The sequence below is a fragment of the Myodes glareolus genome, chromosome 16 (assembly GCF_982192425.1).
Source record: "Myodes glareolus chromosome 16, mMyoGla1.1, whole genome shotgun sequence".
NCBI lineage: Eukaryota > Metazoa > Chordata > Mammalia > Rodentia > Cricetidae > Myodes > Myodes glareolus.
The window spans coordinates 8,081,593-8,102,358 of NC_142041.1; the positions used below are offsets into that span (position 1 = coordinate 8,081,593).

Genomic DNA, 20,766 nt, shown 5'->3' on the forward strand with positions numbered 1-20,766 from the left:
ATCAGGTCTGAGATTTCAGATTCTAGCATAGTATGGATTCTTAAAGACCAGCAGTTCTATATTTTTACGTGTGTGTGTGTGTGTGTGTGTGTATGTATGTGTGTGTGTGCGCGCGTGCGCACACGCTCGTGTACACGTGAGTGCATGCACCTGGACATCAGAGGACAATTTGTGGATTCAGTTCTTTCCTTCCATCGTGTGAGCTATGGAGAGTAAACCCAGGCTGTCAGTCTTGGTGGCAAGCATCTCCCTGGCACCTTTACCCACCGATCCATCTCCCTGGCACCATGCTATGCCTTTTAGACCAACACCCATATAATCAAACTTTAAACAAATTATGGCAAATAAATGAAAGCATTTATGTTTTAACAGCGTTTTAACGTATATGGGCTTTATTAGGTGCCCCACGTATAGTCATCTGGTATGTTTAAAGAGTGAGCAATCATATAAAAGGAAATATGGTCATAAGTGATTGAAGTAATAAAATCCCCAAACTAAATAACATCTCATAATTCACAGCAAAGCATATATTAGATTTCATTACATCAGTATATGGCTTAGCAGTAAATTCTCCTGACAGCCATAAACCTGTAAGGTGTTGTCATCCTGAGAAAGGAAAGCGAGGGAGCCGGTGAGGGTACAAGGTGGATAAATCTCCCCCAGTGCAGTGTGCCTTGAAGTTGCAAAGTTGTAGTGCATTGCCCCCTAGTGGCAGAATCTGAGTCCTTGTTCTAAAGGGACTCAGATCTCTAAAGGAAGGGCTGTCTGCTACATGTTGCCATACTCACCTGGGCCTGGGCTCCAAAACGCATCCTACACACAGCACAAACCACTCTGATCTTCATCCACTAGTCTGTCAAGGATCTGGGTGTACAGCTTTTTTTTTATGTTCACTTAATCTTATAATTCCAAGCATTATGGTTATTTTCAAAACCATACTGCCATTGAAAAATAAAAAGATTAAAAAAATAAAAAACAACAAACCCAGTTGTAACTTTGGAAGGATGACTATAACCTATAGGATTTAGGTTTTGAACCTTGGATGAGTTTTTATTCTACTTTTGAGTTTTTTAGCAGGTTAGAATTAACGCAGAGCAAATGCCTTACAGAAGCCCTTGCATAAGCAGATGAAATCATTACAATCTATACTTTGGCTTTTAAGATTCTACAACTTTAACACAGGTCTCAGGATCGTTAGTCAAGATTTCTTATTGAACTTGTAGTCTCACACGTAAAGACTTTCATCAAATATTCGTATGCAATATGGAATCAGGCCAGCGTCAGCATTCGCGGTCGGAGCTCCCAGCATGCCTCACTCTACTTCCCACAGTCTGGTGACGGGAAGGATGAATGGCACAGCAGGAACCTAAGCCAGCTGTTTGAGATGGGCTTTCAGAATTCCATAAGTAAAAACAACATAGACCACATCTCAGTGACAAATATATCTTTCTTCACGATTTAGGAAGGCCATATATTCCAAGCGAAGATGAGACAGTGCAAAGCAAACTAGCAGGAAGTGATGTTTGAAGCCTGAGAACACTGTGAGTCTAAAAGGCAAAATCCAGAAGCAGCTGGTTTCGTCCTCATCAAAGCAATCACAGGGATGCACTTCCTTCTTTTCTCTTCTTGGGCAATAGAACCTTTGTGACACACGATGCCCCTCTGCACTCTACGCGCTACCATACAGTTCATGAACCAGGCAAGGGGCTGGAGATTTAAACACACAAAGACACACAGACAGAGACACCGGTCATCTTTGATGCCAAAATCCTTGAAACAGGAATGCCCCAAGAATGCCCCCTTTACTGTGTCCAGGGGCAGCTTATAGAGACCCTTAACTGATAGCCACGCCCCCGCCAAACCCACCAGAAACCACTCCCCTGCCATCAGGAACTCCTGAGGGTCTCGTGTTCAGAGCAGCTGTTGGCACTCAGATCAGGGGAAAACAAGTTGTTTACAAGAAATTCAGGATCTGGGGGTTCACAGCTCCCAACAAAACTTCATTCAGGGTCAGGTATTCAAGGGTGGGGGAGTGAGTGACCCTAGAAGAGGGCCCCTCAGGCCTTGGTTATCAGGACTCAGTTCTGATGGGACTTGGTAATAATTCTGTGCTGTAAGGGTCTTGACAGCGAGGACATCTTTACAATGCTATGAAATATCGCCAGCCTTCTCTTAGAGCTGAGTCAACTGATGCACAGAGGTCGAGCATTCTAAAGGAAAGGAGTAAGTAAAAGGCTTTGAGGCCTACATGGTCCAGTCCAGAATCAGCTTGGAGTGACTTGCATCCAGCTGTTTCAGCTTCCCACACTGACTCCCCGATAGAACAGACAGCTCTGGATAACACAAAGGTGGTACACTGGTCTGTTCACAAGCTCTTTCCATCGACTCGGGCTGCCAGCGATCCAAACCCTGGTCCTACTTATTCTCACAATGTACAGAACAGACTAATTCACAACACTGAAAATATCAATTGTGGTGGTGCATGGCTTTCACCCTGCACTTGGGAGATCCTCTCAACCAGCCTGGTCCACAGAGTGAGTTGTAGGCCAGCCAGAGCAATGCTGGGAGACCATCTCAAAACAGCAATGAGTGCAGTCTGTGGTTTTCAAGAGACTTGTGTATAATTGCTCCCATTTAGAACTCAGTAGCCAAATGGTGTAGGCTGACAGTTTGGTTTTGGGAGGAAGTCGCCCCCAAAATGGAGGTTGCCCATTGTTATGCCGTATTTTCAACCATGAATAGGTGGCCAGCCTGGAACCTCCCCTTCCTGTTAAAACCTCATCTGTGGAAGCCCATCTCTTGGTATCACCTTTCGTTTTGTCTAACTAGCTTAAATGCTGAGGATTTTAAAGAATGACTTTACTATAAGCAACACCATTTGTAGGAGGCTCCGACTCACTAAGGAACTGACAAGAACAAATTTCAGCATCGGTTTTAAAATATAATTTAGGAGCAGAGGAAAGTTTTTCTGGAAGATAAATTATCTTTCTAATCTTTCAAGGTATTTAGTATTTTCTAATTTTTAAAGATATTCTTGTCTCACTGTGTAACTCAGGCTAATCTCAAAATATGATGCCGGCCATCTGTGTTTCTTTCCCAAGTGATGGAATTGCAAGAGTATGCCACCATGCCTAACACATCTGGCTTCAAAATACATGTCTGGATCATGTTGTAAAGGAGGCCAATGTAAGTCTCTTTGTAAGAAACATTTCTGTGAGTGAAAGAAATGTATATATGTGGCTGGGCAATGGTGGTGCAGGCCCCTAATCCCAGCACTCAGGAGACTGAAGCAGGTGGATCTCTGTGAGTTCGAGGCCAGCCTGGTCTACAGAGTTCTAGGACAGCCAGAGCTAAACAGTGAAACCCTGTCTTGAAAAAACAAAACAAAACAAAAATCATCTTATGGATTTTGATCACTTTATGAATTTTAAATGTAATAGAAAATCTTGCTCCCACCACGTGAAACTCTTCCTGCCCTGTCCACTGCACCTCTAACACCTATTTCCACCAAAGAACCTCAAAATCCACAGCAGGATGACTAATTTGTGTTTAAATTAGCCTATGATCTGAAAACGCTTTGCCCCTAAGTACCTAGGTTTGTGGGGTTTGTTTTGGTATTTTTGAGACAGGTCTATGTGGCCCTGGCTGTCTGGAAACCCACTATGTACACCAGGCCTTCCTGTGTCCTGAATGGAGGATTAAAGGCATTCGCCCTGTGCCCACTCGGTACCTAGTTCTCAGAGCAACATTAATAGAAAGTAGAACTTGTCTTTGTGTGTTCCTCTATTGTTTTCCTAATGCCTTATTTTTAATTTTCTAAACTACATATTGATCAGCAGAGGGGCACGTGCACCTGCATATACACAGAGAAGTTACTTAAGCTTGGATTGGGATAGATGCATAATTTCTTTCTAAATGGTAGGATGCAAAATAAATGCAGGCAGACAGCAGTTGGGAGAGGTCCTGTCCCAAGTCCTCGGACAGCAGCTGTAAGCCATCCCTTCCTTCCACCGGTCACCGTGGAAACTGATGGCCATCTGCTCAGTGCCGGTGGTCTAGCCCTGGCTATGACTTCCCAGAGTCTCACTAGCCCCCAAGGGAGTCTAGAGCTGACTATTCCACTGTGTAACATGCAGGATCCTTTAGCAACCTGGCTGGTTATCTAGCAATGAAGAGATGATAAAGCAGCCTCTCTTGTCTCCAAGCAATTAAGCCACAGCTAAAAATATCTTAGAAGTCTTGAAAAATCTAACAGAGAAGGGAATTCGGTAATTATGTGAGTATGAGTCTGAATTCAGACATTACAACAATGGTTGCAACAGGCATTTATCTAAAGTGAGGAAAGTGAGGAAAGTGAGGCGTCTGCAGGGGAGACGGTTCTTAAGTTGCAATTCAGGTGTAAGCAGCTGCACAAAAAGCGGGACATCCACGGACCTCAGCAGCAAGACCACGTCTTCACCCGCTCTTCCTCTTGCAGATAGGGCTCTGGGGAGAATAAAGACAAAATAACAGGTCATAAACTACAAATGAAATTCATGGCAATAAATAGACTTTTGCTTGTAACTTAAGAAAATACACTCCAGACTTCCAGGAGCGATACACTTACTACATGCAGTCACATAGCATAGGAAGAAGCAAAGCCTATAGGCTCGCCTGGAGTCAAGGAGGCCTGGGGACAGGATTCAACCCACCCCAGGAGCTGGAAGATCACTCGGGGGACTTCACAGAACTAAAACCTTTCCTTAGAGCAGAAACCAGAGTACAGGGAAACAGCAGTGGCCCACAAGGCAGAAAACCTGGATTCTAGCCCAGGTCTTCCATCCTAGAGACAAGCTTAGCGATTTTAGAAGTCGCTTCAGCTCCAAGTCTCACCATGCCGGTCTTTATATAGAGCGACAGCTTTCTGTAACTTCCTTTTGCTGTCGGCATGACTTGGAGAACACAAATTACTATACAGTGTGTGTTTCTCCTGTTTCTGATACTACAATCTGAGTGGTCAACACTGCTAGACATATCAGACCTGTTCGAACTCCTCACATTTTGTCCCCTGCTCCTTAGGCAAGATCCGCTGCCTCACAGTCAGGTCCAGGGCTCTCTTATGCTAGACAGCTGTTATCTAGGTCAGGCAGCCTTTCTACGGCTTTTCACATCTTCAGTCTCGGTGTTGTATCTCACATTAACACTGTGAAAGGAACACAAGAACCAGATTAAAGAGCTAGCTCAAAAAACAATGCTTGCTTTTATGGTTTTTGTGTTTGTGTTTTTTTATTTTATTTTTACTATGGATCCCCATCTAGCCTTAAATTCACTATGTAGATCAGACTGGCCCTGAACTCAGAGATTCATATGTTTCTCCCTACCTGGCCCCGGACTCCCAACTGTTATGGAATTATCATCTTCTTGCCTCTGCCTCCTCACCGCTAAATAACAGGTATGACCCACCATACATGGTGGGAGCTTTTCATGTGTGTACATGGAAGCAAACACGTGCGCCTTCGCATACATGCGGTGCTACTGTGTCAGCGTGGGTTCTGAACTCAGGCCACCAGTTCTGATGTATGGCTCACTGAGTCATCTACCTCCTCTACCCAGGGGTTTGCTCTTCTAACGAGCAAAATATCTGTATAACTCAAGACTTGATGGAAAAAGCACCAAGAGTTTAAATCATTCGGTAAGATGGAAACCAAAAGCATTTTACACCCCAGTTATTTCTTGAAGCAATGTAGGGAGGAGCCTTCTATAACTTTTATGACAAAATTCCTATTTCATATGAATCAGTTCAGAAAATATTTAAAATGTGTATCTTGTCCCTGAAAACATGAGTGGGTCACATATCCTGAAATCTAAGATCAAGGTATTTAGTGACGAGGACCAGTGTGACGGCCAGGCAGGGGAAGGCACGTGCTGCATGAGCCTAGGGACTCCAGTCTGACCCCTGGACTCCATGGGGGAAGGAGGACCCCCGGAGGCCCTCCTCGGCTCTCCACAAGTATACCCTGTATACATGCAAACGTTAAGGTATTTTCTAAAAGACACAAAGTACTTAAAATTATTGTTAAGGACCCCTAAGAATTACTGATGCTTCTATTCAGCTTCTAGACCACAAAGCGAAGTTCATGACAAATTAGAAATTTCTAAGAAAGCTCACAAATCCTGTAAAGATGTGAGAGCAAACATTTAGGACTTTAGCTTCTTCCCAAAAGAACACAAACTTAACAATAAAATAGTTTAATTTTAAATATGATAAACAAAAACACAAAGTGAAACATCTTTTATGAATACAAGGATTCTTTAAAGTACTGCATTCGGGAAGAACAAGAAGAGGAAGGAGACAGAAAACAGATCTCGCCCGGTCTGTTGTGTACTGGATCCTGCAGCGTTAGAGACCATTTCTGAAAACAAACGATCTGGCCACTTGCCTGACACTGCAACTGCGATTACCACACTGTCAGTTGCTACATCCACTTATATTAGATGAAGGCATCGGTGGGCAAATGCTGGTACTCTTATAAACCTAAGAAGGAATTTCCCTTTGCATACAGTGTAGATAAGTTTTTCACCTATGGACGTCATGGGAGAAAATTGTGAGCTCAAAAATGAAAAGTGCTTAGTATTCACAGGTATACTTCCTACCACTTCGGGTTCTCAAAGTCTAATGCCCCACACCCTGACATCACTTGCCATCATAACTGAGATGACAGGGGACAGGCAAGGGACTTGGAACATTTCTAGCATCTGCAGTGGCAGAAACGAACTTTTCAAAGTGAGCAGAGCTATGAGCGGTCAGGTTAGGTGGCGTACTTCTACTCTGCAAAGGTTTTCATCTACATAATCTCACTTGACTATCACCTTTAAACTACACATAGTTCTGGAAAAACTTCTATAGCGTCAGTTATCATTTAAATATTAATATATTAATAAAAGCCTATCTTCCTTCTCTGAAACTGCTAACTCCATCAAAGGAGTAGGTACTGGAACACGGGTAAGGAAAAACACTGCGTGTCGAAGAGCTTATGTAACAGTTTGCCTGTGGTCCCAGTGCTCACAAAGCTGACACATAGAGTGTGAGCTACAGGCCTTGTCTAAACAAACAAACAATAATAAAACTAAAATAGGGGCTGGGAACACAGCCCAGTCTTGAAGTTCATGCCTGGCATGCAAAACACGCCATGCAAGAGCAAAACAAACACATCTCACAAGTCTTTGGGGAACAGGGCTGAGCCCAAGAGGGGTAAGCCAGAAGAGGCCAAGGAAACAGGACAGTGCCCGAGGTGCACAGAACAGGTGTGGACCGAGCAGGGAGGTAGAGAGAGCCTAACCTTCCCTTTTAAAAAGTGAGGGGTGGGGGAAGAGTGGGTGTGACTGCCAGAGACACTAGGGCCTTTTCTCATTTTGTTTTTCCTTTTATCCCCTGAGATTGCATCTCTCACTGGCCGGGAACTTTCGAAGTCCATCATGCTAACTGGCCACTGGCCCCAGGAATCCACCTGTCTCCACCTCTCCCGCACTGGGATTAAAAGCAGGGACTACTACTAGAGACTGTATTTTTCCTTTTGGTTTTTTGAGGCAAGCTCTCTTCTCCATTGGATCCCTCTAACTTCCTACTTCGTACAGATCACTACATGGCTTCCTCCAACCTTAGAAATTACGTGTCAAGCACGAAATTGTTTCTATAAGAAAATTAAAATTGTAAAGGGTTCCCGATGGCGCTCCGTTGGTATAGTTCCTGCCATGCACAAACAAAGCCCTGGGTTCCATCTACAACACCCCATAAAATGGGTGTGGTGAGCACATCTGCAATCCCAGCATTCTTGGGGGAAAGGAGAGGTAAAAGGTTCAAGGTCAATCCTTCAATACAAAGTCAATAAATACAAGACTAGTGTGAGCTACACTACACCTGACTCAAAAAATACAAATACATATATGAAAGAGTAAAAAAAAAATCTAAAAGCGAATGTGTAGGAGATAAACTAAACATTATTAATAGTGAGTATGATAACAGTTAATAGTCACCTAACCCTTAGACTATGCCAGACACTGCTCTGCACACCCTTGGCCCGCCTGCTGGACTAAAAAGCCTATTTATTGCAGAAAAAGAAGCACACTCCCAGAAAAGTGCTATTCGAGCTCTGTGGAAATCAGGTCTCTCGCACCAAACAAAGACACTGAATCAGAATGCCTCAAATTTAGTAAGGTTCCTTAAAAATCTGCCAAGCGAGTGAAAATGAATGATTTCACAACTTCTGCTTTTTAAAGAGCGATTCCAATTTATGCCGCCAGAGGGCACAAGTTAGCTTCAAAACTAGGAAATGGGGGGGACCTACTTGAAGAGAACGTGGTTGAAAATATTCTGGCACACTAACCCATGACAGATTTGTTCTCGGGCGCACAGTAAATAAAATCCCTCCAGCCCCGCCGCTCCAGCTCACGGTCCAGGCACACCGGGGATGATCGGAGACCTTTCTGCCTTCTCGCCCCGGATGCCGGGCAGGGGCTCGGCGGCGGGGTCTGACAGCGAGGCAGGGGCTGGCGTCGGCCTCCAAAGGCTCCCTCGGCCCCCGCGGCCGACACCCACTCACCTCCCCGTTTCCCCGCTCCGTCCTGCGGGGAAGGAGGCCGGAGCCAGGCCCGGGCGCGGCCGGCGGGCTCCATCTCGCTGAGGTCCAGTCCTAACCCCATCCTTCTCGGACCCGGCCGCCGCGGGGCCTTCTGGGTAAGCCCTAGGGGGCGCGCCAGGCTCACGCGCGGGCCCGTGTGAGTCGCGGGAGCGCGTCCGCGCAGGCGCAGCTCTAAGCGCCCGGGATGAAGGTGCGGGGGTCAATGGTCTGGGCGTCTGTGACAGGAAACGTTATCGTGACTTGCTGGGGGGGGAGGGGGGGAAGCAAGAAATGAGGAGTCGGGGCGGGGTGTTATCCAAGGTGTTGTTGCAGGAAGCACCTTTTTCGGTGTTAATGCCGCCACTGCTTGCAGACAGGTAATTGGTGAAAGGTTTTTCAGAGACATAGCTCCTCAGTAGAAGGGGTGGAGAAGGGGGTTCTAGGGCGCCGAGGATGCCCTTGATGCTCGAATGGTGCAGCGTTTTAATACAATCTACACACATTTCCTGTATTCTTTAAATTATCTCCAGATTACTTTTAATGTCGGATATAAAGTCAACGCTACACAAATGGTTGTTATACTACATTATTTCGGCAATAACAAAGAAAAAATGTACATATATACACTCCTCCCCAAGCTGCAATAGATCGAATCCATAGATGGTGCGTCTTCAAATACAGAAGGGTGGCTGTGTTATCATTTAATTCTAAATCTATGGCGTAATTACTGTAGTTACCAGTATTGGAGAGAAGGAAGCTGAGGCTCAGAAAGGTTAAATAACTTATTCAAGTGCATTAAGTTGAGAAGAGTCTAGGGGTTTTTGTTTGTTTTTTTAAGAATTGAGAAATCCAGGTTCAAATTCAGAGTTTATTTCTAGTATCTTATGCTTCACAACCAATCCCAGAAAACTTTAAAGCTCTCAGGCTTCACTTTGTCTACGTAAAGATCCACATCAAAACATCTCAGTGGAAAGTTAGATCAGGTTCTCTTTAAAACCATTAAATATAAGGCACGTGCCTATGATCCTAGAATTCAGTAGGCTGGGGCAGGAGTATCGCTGCTAGACTTGTCTACATAGTGAATTTGAGACCACTCTGGGCTACCCAGCAAGACCTCGCCTAAAACAAAAGTAAAAATATCAAACCTAGGATATAGAATCTGTATACACTAGTAAAAGTGGGGCAAGTACATAGACTTTCAAGGTTTCAAATCCAACAGGTGAAGTCTGAGACATAAAACCAAGAAACAGGGAAACTCACCATGATTCAACAGTGTGCTTACCTTGTTGTTTTCCCATCTTAAGTTGAGAACCAGGACAGCAAAGAACTGTCCTATTATCACCTTAAAATGTTATTTAATGGCTTTAGTCACAAGTCCTGAAGTTTCGTTGCCATCTCCTTTTCCTTCTGTTTCCGCTGCCACAGTTCCTTGTATCACTGTGTACAGCTCTAAGAGTATATAGAGTGTATGCAGTGATCCACGGGAAAACACATCTGTAAACTGGCACATCTTTTCCCAAAGGGTATTTACTAAACTCTTCATCCTGACGCATTTCAGCATCAGGATGATAGTGACTAGAGAGGAAGACCATATGCCAAGGAGTGTCAAAGCGTTGGGGACCAGCTCAGACAAGGATTCCGCTTACCAGGGGAGGGGCACGGGGCTGAGAAAAATAGTAAAGAGAACAAAGACGCCAGTGAAAATAATAAAACGGAAACACAGGATAGTATCGGGAGGGAGTTCCAGTGAATACTGAATATCACCTGCTTTTAATTTCCATTTGCTTAAAATACCCCGACTCCAAGAGGGAGGAGGAAGATAAAAACTGCATTAATATGATACAAGGATATGAACAGACCAGTTGAAGGGTTGCGGGCTACTGTCTTAGTCAAACATTCTGTTGCCAGAACAAGACAGATTGTTCTCTAGACCAAAAACATATTGTAGGCAAACCACTCCCTGGGTGGAATCCATAGTTATCTCCCTAAGGGAGTAGGAACCTAGTTGGATCCTTTATTTTACTTTATTTTATTTGAGGTGGAAACAGTTCTACTTCTTCATACCTGAAATACCAGGTCTGGATATTAGCCACACCTGTTGACAATAACCTTGAAGGAACAGAAGTTCCAACTCTCTGACTTTAGTCAAGATAGAAAAGACCCATGCCTAGGGGTCCCGACATCAAAGCATCAGATAGCCAGCCCTATAGGCAGTGGGCAGAGGGATTGGAATTTGCTCATGCCTGTTAATAATGGTTTAAAATGTTATAGGGGGTTGGGGAGATGGCGTAGCGGTTACAGACCCTTGCTGCTCTCCCAGAGGACCTGAGTTCAGTTCCAGCACTATGGTCAGGCAGCTCATTGCTCCCTGTAACTCCAATGCTAGGGGATCTGCTGCTCTCCTCTGTACTCTGTGAGTACCCGCATGCATGTGTGGACACACGTTTACACACACATCCATGTAAGTAATTACTAACATAAATCTTAATATTTTAGAAATTATTTTATTTCCTCCTTGCATAGAGATTACACTACTTTGCCTCTTTGAATTTTAGACACATACATGTGATGCTTTGGTAAAACCCCCAAACAAGTTTTAAAGAGTAATCTTTAACATTTCTTTTGTCTGTAGCTAGCTGGCAATTCTGATCACTTATTCACTTCACCCCTGGAGAAATGATGGAAACACGCATGTCTGTCGCCTGAGCCAGTGTGTTCTAGAACCCTAAATGTCAATTTAACTACTGATGGAAACACGCATCTCTGTCGCCTGAGCCAGTGTATTCTAGAACCCTAAACGTCAAGTTAACAATAGGAAAATAATAGGAAAGACACCATATTTGGCTCCGAGATATCAACTTAATTACTTAGTGTTCTTTCAGGATATCTGACACAACATGGAACTCTGGTGTACAATAAGCCACTTGTCATCGCACAAGTTTGACTCAGCTGGGGGTTTTGAAAAGGCTGTAGTACACTTCCCCACCCCACTCAGCATGCTGCTGGTTGGTTATTTTTGACTTTTTTTTGTTGGTTTGCCAGCCATCTTTCTCTTCACCCATTTCCCCAGTAAATTGGACCCCTTAACAGAGTGATTCACGGCTCCAATCACTATTTTAAGACCATACCTAATATATAAATAGTTTTCAAGGACCTGCTTAATAATGTTCACTGGGCCAAACCATATGGCCCAAAGTCACTGACGGAGGGAATTTCTTGAGATTACAGTCGAGGTATGGTTCATCGAAATGCTACCATTATTAACAATCTGGGGATTCTAAGGCAAACAACTAAGGTCATGGCATTTCACTGTACAAACAAAGACTTAGGGAACATGTCAGTTTGCCCTGGTTAACATACATAGTAATCGGGGCACTTTACCAGCTTATGCTATAAATCTTGCTGGTGCTAAGAACAAGGTTTCTTCTGGCCATGACTGTGTCTCGGTGCGTATCTCCACATTTCCTGTTTCCCAGCAGCCGACTGTGGACAGCTTTAAATACTCATGCTCGGGGAAGGTGGCCCTGTTGATTAGCCCGAATGAGCTGTTGGAAGTAGAGTAGTAGAAATCAGATGAGTGATAGTTTGTGCTCTAGCAACTTGTAGCATTTCAAAGAAAATGGACACAACTATTTTCAAAACCCCATGAGTGCAAAAGGAGAAATTCCTCCACTATTCTTGAAGCTTCACAAGAATGATGTATTGTTGACCTGTGGTAAATTGACTACTTTTCTCTAAGCTTGCTGTGTCTTGGTTCTTCCTAGGCAGGATGTGGTTAAATCAAACTAGAAACTTGTTAAAAAAGAAAAAGAAAAAAGCTCTACCAGGGTGTATGTCTGCAAATACACAATAGCAAGAAATCATTTCCGTGGTTGGAGAGATGGCAGCGCTTAAGAGCCCTGGCTGCTCTTCCAGAGGTCCTGAGTTCAATTCCCAGCACCCAGATGGTGCCTCACAAGCATCTATGACAGCAAAGGATGCCATCTGGTGTGGATACTTGAAGACAAAAATGATATAGATATGAATAATTTCATTGGTATGGATTTTAAGGTCAATTTTGTTATATGTATATATATTTCTGATCTTGATTGATATATTGTGATTGTGTAGTTCATTTTAAAAATGTAACGTATAATTTAAAAAAAAATAGGTTGTTAATGGATAATCATCGATAATAGTCAAGCTTGTAGTAATGTTAGTCTGATTTTCTAGAAGTGCATAGATATATTTCAGATAGACATTCATATTTTTCAAAGACTACAGAACATGGCATTTAATGTTTTAATAACTTAGGACTTTTCATGACAATGAGACACGTCTTCTCCTGGCAGCACCAATCTACTTCAAGAGGAGGAAGGGCATCGAAGAGGCTCCTTATGGAGTTGGTTAGCCATTTGGGCAAGAAACTGCTCTTGCCTGGACTGTTGTATAAACTGGGCACAGAGAACCTGCAGAGAGAGGACTGCTGAACTTGCCTAAAGGTGAGATGATCTTTCGGGGTTCCTGATTCATGAAAGAGTCTGCGAGACATTCTGCAGGACACAGCAGATAGTGACTGAACTGCCTTTGAAATTTCCTGCTTCATGGAAATGTCTGCTGGATATTATGGGCCTAAAGGCCAAAAATGGATGCCCCAACGATACAGAGGAACTTTGGGTGACTGTCCAGGCAGCGAGATGTCTCTGTCATTTCTAGAGTTTTGGAAGTTGCTTACTTCTTGTTTACTTAGGTAATATATCCTTCTGGAGTCTTTGATGGAGTTGAAGAATGGATAGTCATAGTTATAGTTCTCCATTATTATGATAAAGATATAGTTATAAATATTATGACTGTAATTCTTGCTTGATAACTGTTTTGTTATGTGTAATTTTACTATGTTAAAATGAAAGCCTTTCTTTTTTGTTTAAACAGAAAAAAGGGAAATGATGGAGGAGGGTTATCTGTCTATTGTGTTATTTTCATTGGTCAATAAAGAGACTGGCTTGGCCCTTTGATAGGACAGAAAATTAGGTAGGCGGAGTAAACAGAACAGAATGCTGGGAAGAGGGCAATGAAGCCATGAAGCCATGGAGCCAGCCACCAGGTCAGACATGCTGAATCTTTTCCGGTAAGCCACCACCTCGTGGTGCTACACGAGATTATTAGAAATGGGTTAATATCAAGATATGAGAGTTAGTCAGTAACTAGCTCTCTAGAGATAATGGGCCAGGCAGTGCTTAAATGAATACAATTTGTGTGTTGTTATTTCTGGGACTAAGCTAGCCATGTGGGAGCTGGGCAGGATGAAAAGCAGGCCTGCCCAAGCCCTCACTACACAAAACACCCATATACATAAAGCATATAAATAAATAAACCTTTAAAAATAATTTCCAGTTAGATCATCATTTTGTACCATTAACTTGTAGTAATAAAAAAAATTAAACAGGGATGATGGCTCAGCTATCTGTGCAAGCATGAGAACCTAAATTTGAATCCCCAGCACCCATGTAAAAAGCTGCCCATGGTAATAACCTATAATCCTAACCCTGGGGATCAGAGAAAACAAAGTCCTTGGGGTTTGCTGGTAAGATAGTGTGATGGAATTGGTAAGCTTCAGGTACAGTAATGAATCCTGTCTCAAATAATTAGGTAGACAAAAAAGATACCAAACTTTGACCTCTGCATCCCGACGCCCTCTCAACACACATGCTGTTGAAAGACTCCATATTCTACTAGAGATACTTGCTCAGTCATGTTCATTTACAAGTTAGGAAAAAGAAACAACATCAATGCCTTTCCATTGATAAGTGGATGATGAAATGCACACAACCACAGTGGATATACTTCCAGCTGTAAATAGAAATGAAATCATGATGTTTGCAGTTACGTGAATGGGACTAGAAAATAATACACCAATTGAGGAGACCCTGATCCAGAAGACAGATGCTGTTCTGTTATTTGTGAGTCCTAACTTTAAACTTTCAAATATGAGTGTGTAAAAGCAGAAACCAGGAAAATAGAAAGGGATCATGGGGGAAGCAGGGAAAAGGAGCTCTAGAGAGGGGTATAGTGGGACAGAGGTACATAGAGTGAGAAATGGGGGGGCTCTAACTGGGGAGGGAGGAGGAAGACAATGGGGTAAGGTGGAGAGATGGTAATGCTTAAGGTTGTTTGAAAAGGCCACAAGAAAACATTTTATTAGCTTTCTTAACAATACACGTATATACTATGTACACATTATCTATTTTTAATTGAAGTCATTTCACATGGGGTGAAAATGCTCTCAAGAGTCATAGTCTACAAAAAACACTGAATGCAGGACATGGAAAACCTCCCTTCAATTGTTGGTCAGAAACGTCCAAGAGACGCCCTGCAAAAATATTGCTGTTGCCCTGGTTGCCTCCCAGAACTCGAAAGGGCCTATTGTCGAAAACACCACACAGTTTGGACATAGTACTTAGAGAAATTGACCTGGAGCTGATCTGGAAGTCGCTTTTCTATGCAGCATGTCAAGGGAGAAGAGCAACCCATAGTCCTACCCTGTTGTGGAATATTATTTCAGCCGGGCAAAGATGTGTTAAATTTGTTTTTGCTGCTTTTGCTTAATGATGTAAGGATGTGTGTTTAGTTGTGTAGAGATGTGCTGCATTTGTTTCACCTTGCCTGCCTAAGGCACCTGATCAGTCTACTGAAAAGCTGAATGGCCAATAGCTAGGCAGAGAAAGGATGGGCAGGGCTGACAGGCAGAGAGAATAAATAGGAGAACTCTAGTCTCAGGTAAGGAACGAGAGAAGAAGGAGAAAAGGACAAGGGACATGTCCAGGGCTAGAAACCAGGCAGCGGCCAGACAAACAGATATAGAGACAGCAGGAAAGTAAAATACACAGAAAGAAAAAAGGTAAAAAGCCCCAAGGCAAAATGTAGATGAAGAGAAACAGGTTATAAGAGCTAGCAAGAAGAAAGCTAAGCTAAGGCCAGGCCTTCAAAGTTAATAAGTCTCTGTGTCATGACTAGGGAGCTGGTTGGGGGCCTAAAAGAAAACCCCTGGTACACTGCCAAGCTGTAAACCTTATGAACCACAGCAAAGGTGGTCCAGCAAGATAAACCCCAACTGTGCAGTCGTAGGGAAGTCTGTGGGTTAACTAGTGGCTGTCCTATTGGACGGAAGGCCAGCTCAGTAGGCGGCAGCTCATACCGTTACTATAAATGGGCCAACTGTGTAGTTAGAGAAGTCACACAACCTAAAAGAAGACCTACTGTTGCCATTTTCCAAAACCAATGTAATTTATAACTATGTTCTAAATACATATCTAAAATTTACTAGCATCATTTTACTAGACAGGCATAATTCCTTAACTGCATTCTAAGACTTTTTTTTTAATTGAAAATACATTCTTCTCTAATGCAATATATCCATAACACAGTTTCCCTTCCCCCCACTTCTTCCAACTCCCCCCACTTCCCATCTCTCCTGGATCCACTCCCCTTCTGGCTACCTTCAGAAAAGAGCAAACCTCCAAAGAGACAACAACCAAATAGAAGATTATATTTTAAATAAATGCTGATTGGACAGTAGCCTGTCAGGAAGTATAGGTGGAACAACTAGACAGGAAGTAGAGGTAGGTCAAGAAGAACAGGAGAATTCTGGGGAAAAGGAAGTCCTAGTATGCAGTCCTGACCCAGCCACAGAAGAAGTAAAATATGACTGCTTCCCAGAATAAGGTACCAAGCTACATGGCTAGCATAGACAAGAATAATAGACTAATTATAAGAGTTAATAAGAAGCCTGAGCTAATGGGACAATCAGTTTATAACTAATGTAAACCTCTGTGTGATTTCTTTGGGACTTAACAATTGTAGGACCAGGAAGGACAGAAACCACAGTCAACAAAAGGCAAAGAAAAAAAGACAAAGAAAACCCTGCAGCTTCATTACAGACAGAAAACTCCACATACACGCTCCGCCTACTCCAACCTCCAACAGTGTGGTTTCCCTCCCTTTGTTTTGTAATGACTTTGAAAAATATGTGCTGGACCTAGAACAGGAAACATATGAAAAGTATTAACTCTTATCTGTATTCTTTAGAATTTCATATATGTATACAGTTCCCACTTCAACTCCCACACATCCCTCCCCATATGGCTCCTGTCCAAAATTCATGTCTTTTTTTTTTATTAACCCACTATGTGAGAAACGAGTCCTCCATGACTCATCTAGCTTCAACCAAAACAAGAACGCAAATGGGGAAAATGTCAAGCATGGAAAAGAGCCAAGATTCTGTTTCTGTTCCTTGGCTGACTTAAGCTGCTCTACAAGACCCGTTAGTCTGACGGGTGGGAAGGCACACTGTGATAGCTGATGCATCGAAACTGCCCTGGATGCTTTCACATAGAAAAGACTCAGGGGAGCCAAAGACGGTAACAGGCTTTTCAAAATCAATGATGAACAGATCGTTAAAATGAATGCAAGAGATAAGAGCGATTTTTATAGTGGTGACTAATAATACATTATTCTTAAACTCTGTAGTATTTCTAATATTATTAAATAATGTACTAATATCAATACTGGTGACCACATATACCGTGTGTCCAAGTACCACTCAAAGTGTTTGGCTCATATGTTTGAGAAGTTTTGTTGTTGTTGTTATTTTTAACCACAGAAGGCATTAGATGATAGAGTTAGCAGAGGGAAGATGGGAGGAAAAAAATCAGAATGGTCTCTAGGCCACTTTAGTAATGGTCTTCCCATCTGAAACATCTTGAGCCAGGCATCCTAATCTACATTACTTTCAGCACCATTGTCTTCCCTGCCTCTACTTGTGCGGCTCATTAAGCCTCACTTAAAGCATTCAACTGCTTTCCTAATCTAAAGGCCCAAAGTCCACACTCCTCCAACAAGCAGCCTAGTCCCAGAAATACTTCAACTTCTGTCTTAGTAATTGTTTTATTTCTGTGAAGAGATACAATGACGAAAGAAATTCTTACAAGAGAAAGCCTTTAATTGTGGGCTTGTTTACAGAGGGTTAGTGCATTATCTTCATGTCACGGAACACAGTGGCGGGGTGGGGGCGCAGGCAGAGGGGTGTTAGTGCATCGGCTTGCAAAAGTGAGGACCTGAGAGAGGTCCCCAGAAAATATGGAGCCAGCCACAATAGCATCTATTTGTTATCCTAACCCTGGAGAATTGGTTAGGCTTGTCCCTGGGGGGTCAGCATATCTTAGAGGGTGAGTGTCAAGTTAGTGGCAGATGCTGTTTCAAAAAATCAAGGCGAATAGCGTTTGAGAAATGACCACTGAAGAATAGTTGTCCTCTAGTCTCCACATGCAGACATGTGCGAGTGCACGCGTGAGCACACGCACACACACACATACACAGACACACACACACACGAGCAGAGATTGGGAGTCAACAAAGGTGGGAGAGGCATAAGGAAGGGTAACGGGGTGAATATGCTCACAGTTCATTCTGTAAGTATATGTAATTGTCAAAATATTGTAATCTGTTTAGTAGATGTCTTGAATTTCATAAAAAATAAATGTTCAACGAATATTGATTTAACATTAGGACAGAATTTCCAAAAAATGTCTAAAATGGTACTAAAGATAATTTCTCCTTTTGTTCTTCATATTTGTACACAGGAACGACAATTATAAAATCAAACTGTTAACCAACTCTAAAAAATATTGACAATACTTTATGTCCTGAAGTGTCAAATATTCAGCCAAAATTTAATACTATATGTTTAAATAAGCTCGCACACCCAACTTGATAGTATGGAAATTTCCTTTAATCACGTGGGTAACCGAGATCTCGTGGGGAGTGGGAGCATGACTGGAGAGATGACTCGGTGGCTAAGTGCATTTGCTGTTCTTGCTGTTTGTATGTGAGTTCTTGGGGTTGAGCTTTGATCCTCATGCTTGTGTGCCAAGTTCTTTACTGACTGAGTCTTCTCCCCATCCCCAATAATTATTTTAAGCAAATATATTCATGATTTGCTATCAACAAATGTTTACCTTATGTCACTATTTTACAGATCTGTGTACCTGTGTATATCTAGGTCATGTAAAAAGGTCTCGCTAAAAGGATAAGAATTTCTGGCTTTCTGCCATTTAGAACCCTCAATCTCTTCTTCATCCAACCCTAAATAATGTACTATCAAACTATAAATGCCGATGGAAAACAGGAGTTGCATTAATGCAGAGTATAAGAATATATCACCTTCACTTTCATTTCATTCCACCCAGTCCTTTTGTGTCAAAAGTTTACCTGTCTTGCTGAGGTTGGGACTTCACCCTGGATAGAGCAGCATTTCTGTCACCCTGACAGAGGCTGGGGACAAAGGGAGAGAACTGGAGTGCCTGTGTGTTTGTCATAGATGGGGAAACAAATATACAGAGACTATTAGATGTTCTCCTCCTCGTCGTCGTCACCTCAAAAAGTATTAATTTAAGTATTATGCATATTCATGAGGTGGAGAACATCTAATAGTCTCTGTATATTTGTTTCTTCACTCATTAGTGGACTTTAGGCATAAACAAAGGACATTGAGCCTATAGTTCACAAGCCTAGAGAAGCCAAATAACAAGGTGAACCTAAAGAAAACATATATAGATCCTCCTGGAAATTGGAAGCAAACAAGATTGCTGGGCAAAAGTTGGGAGCATGGGGGTGGGGGTAGAGGTGGGGATGGGGATGGGGGAAGGGGAGAGGGGGAGTGAGAAGGGAGAAGGGAAAGACTAGGGAGAGCTTGGGGGAGTGGGCGGGTAGAGATGGAGGAAGGGTAGTATAGGAGCAGGGAAGAAGATATCTACATTAAGGGAGCCATTTTAGGGTTGGCAAGAGTCTTGGCTCTAGAGAGGATCCCAGGTGTCCATGGGGATGTCCCCAGCTAGGGCCTCAAGCAGCAGAGGAGAGGGTGTCTGAACTGTCCTTGCCCCACTATCACACTGATGATTATCTCGAATATCACCATAGAATCTTCATCCAGCAATGGATGGAGATAGAGACAGAGACCCTCATCAGAGCAACAGACTGAGCTCGCAAGGCCCAGTTGAAGAGCAGAAGGAGGGAGAATATGAGCAAGGAAGTCTGGACCATGAGGGGTTGATCCACCCACTGAGACAGTGTGCCTGATCTAATGGGAGCTCACCAAATCCAACTGGACCGGGACTGAACGAGCATATGATCAAATCGGACTCTCTGAATGTGGCTGCCAATGGGGGCAGACTGAAAAGCCATCAATAATGACTCTAGGACCTGTTTCTGCTGCATGTACTGACTTTTTGGGACCCTAGTCTATTTGGATGCACACCTTCCTAGGTCTGGATGTAGGGGGGAGAACCTTGGACTTCCCACAGGACAGGGTACCCTGCCCTCTCTTAAGGAGGGAGAGGGAGGGAGGAGAGAGCTGGAGGGGATTGGGAGGAGGGGAGGAAGTGTAAATTTTTGAATGGAAAAATAATAAAAATAAATAAATAAACGATCTCCCAAAGCAAGGTATGTCTGAGAAACTCTCACCTTTAAGAGAAGCTAAAAGGGAGGCAATGGTAAAAACGCAATGTGGTTTCCAGGATGTGGAAGAAAGGAAGGAAGAAAGGAAGAAAGAATTGTGTTACCTTTTTTTGATCCTTTTTTAAAATCACAGAAGACTTACATTTACTAAGATAAGAGTATCGTCTTAAAGAAATAATGCAATAATTAAATCCAAGATGAAAAATATTTCTGTTATTTTTATCCCTTAAATACGCTCTTTAAAGACAACCTTGAAAGCACAATGTTTTGTGTGTGCTTTTTTCCACACTGAATTTCTGCAATTTCCAAAAATAATTATTGTTTTTTGTGGTGCAATCCATTTATGGCCTCCTTGGGGGAAAAGGTAGCCAAGTACTGTTTCTTGGTAAATGCTCTGGATTTATTCTAGCTTATTTCGTAATATAAAAAAGGAAAAAAAAAGGCATTCTAGGCTGTGTTAGTTGGTTTAAGAGGCAGTGTGGCCACACATCCTTCTTTAGACTACGGAAAAAGACATTGAGAAAAGATCAAAGGAGAACATAGAGGTGACTTGTTGAAAACGTGTGTATGTTTATGTGTGTGTGTGTGTGTGTGTGTGTCTGTCTGTCTGTCTGTCTCTCTCTCTCTCTCTCTGTATAAATAAAAATATTTACTTAGTTTTTAGAATACAGATTTTTTT

The 20,766-nt window shown here is 42.7% G+C and overlaps 1 long non-coding RNA gene across 2 annotated transcripts; it reads right to left on the bottom strand.

Moving 5' to 3' along the window:
• Window positions 1–3,400: 3,400 nt before the first annotated feature.
• Window positions 3,401–8,739, bottom strand: LOC146891385 (uncharacterized). Of its 2 annotated transcripts, none has more exons than XR_014997247.2 (3): window positions 8,580–8,739; window positions 5,038–5,182; window positions 3,401–4,485 (listed from the first exon to the last, which is right to left on the bottom strand). It is a non-coding gene; the product is annotated as an uncharacterized LOC146891385 (long non-coding RNA). The 2 variants fall into 2 exon arrangements; XR_014997246.2 differs by having other exon boundaries at window positions 5,021–5,182.
• Window positions 8,740–20,766: the final 12,027 nt, after the last annotated feature.